Below are 1,796 nucleotides of genomic sequence, written 5' to 3' on the forward strand. Positions count from 1 at the left end.
GCTGGGGAGGGGTGAGTCTCAATCTACAGCAGCAGCATTCTGTGAAAGGCTGTGAAAACTGTAACACAGTTTCAACCAAACACCAGTTGAAAATGGGCACAGGATTCTTGCTGCTGTGATAGCAACCTGGACAGCCTCCATGACGCTGGAAAAGCCTTCCTTGCAGTGCAGGGCCACTCTTCTCCAGTCACACGTGCTGCTCCCCGCTGGGACAACCATAGAACACGGCTGCCTTTCCAGAAAGTGGGAGTTTGGCTTCTACTCAATCAGTAGGCAAAAATACGTCCTAATTATCTAAAGCAAATGTCAAGGCTTAACTTTTCACAATACAGGAAAGCTCTAGTGTTCACTGAGGCAGATTTGATTAGATATTTCATTATTAAAGTGATACGCCACTTAGAGTTTTGTAACCATGCTAAGCACACACCCTACCACCAGGGCTGCACTCTTGCCCCTAGATAGACCTGGAGCCTTTCACTTATTTTTAATGTTGTTGATGTGTTTATGCTCGGCATTACATACTGTAATGGTATTTTACAAAAAAAAAAATTGTCTAAAATCTAAATTCATGTACATCTATGAAGCAGAAAGTTAGCAGGGAATATTTCATTATACAAGTTTATTTCTAGAGATTCAGCCAAAACAGTTTCTTGCTGCTAAATTTGGAGATGAAAATGCCTAACTTATACATGTGAGCAGTTCCCTTCAGATTCCCCAAGGCCTAATTGTGAATTCTTTGAATGTTACCATATTCCCTCTGGACACACAATTTGGAAAAGACAGGGTTTGGGTTTATATAAGTGCTATTTGTCAAAGCCTTAAAGGCCACCATTTTAGGTGAGTGTTTCTTCAGGACACAGTGACCTACTAAGCAGCTTATTCATAGTGTGGTACGTCCAGCTTACCTTCCTTGAAGCAGTGGTGACATAGCTTGGGGCAGAGCCGCCGTGGTGCCGTTGGGTTGGTGGTCACAGCGTGAACACGTCCAGTATTACATTCCTCGGGGCAGAGCCGCCGTGGTGCCGTTGGGTTTGGTGGTCACAGCGTGAACACGTCCAGTACTGACACCTGTTGGTTTACTGGGTATTCACACTCACTCCTTTTGTACTAGCCCAATTTTATTTACCTGTTAATAAAATCAAGGTACACTAAGTAGGCGCCTACTGTATACATCTGTGCAAGTGCTTCCAGCAGTGACCACTGAGCTCACACCTCTGTCAACACAGCCCATCACAAATGTCATCACTAGTGTCTAATAGCCTTTAAAGTCTCATGTGAGACCAGGCACCGTGGTACTGGCTTTTATTCTCAGCAATGGGAAGGCAGAGGCAGGCCTGGTCTAAACAGTCAGTCCACCAGGGCTACATTAAAAAAAAAGTCTCATCTAGACTCTGACAAGTTGTTAAGTAACAACAGTAGATGGTGTAAAAGTCATGAGGAATTTTGTATACAGGGCATATCTGTCCACTTTAAAAAAAAAAAAAAAAAAACTAAGGTAAAGAGGGAGCTTAACTATTTAATGAACAAATAGGAAGAAGCTGCCTTCCACAAACCCCCTCCAAGGCACTAGACAGCTCTGTAAAATGTCTGTTAATAATTTAAGTACTTAAATAAGTTTCAGGCTATTCACTGGATGTTTGCCTGTGGGCTCGAACAGCCTCCTGGGCCAGGTTTGACCATCCAGTTTGAAAGACTGTCCTTCCCTGCGAGGTCCCTTCAAGTGAGTACAGGATTGCTGGTGGCTCGGTTTGTCAACGGGAGAATAAGGCTTCCGTCGGAGTGCCGGGACACGGCGG

The sequence above is a fragment of the Peromyscus eremicus genome, chromosome 15, assembly GCF_949786415.1.
Source record: "Peromyscus eremicus chromosome 15, PerEre_H2_v1, whole genome shotgun sequence".
Classification (NCBI taxonomy): domain Eukaryota; kingdom Metazoa; phylum Chordata; class Mammalia; order Rodentia; family Cricetidae; genus Peromyscus; species Peromyscus eremicus.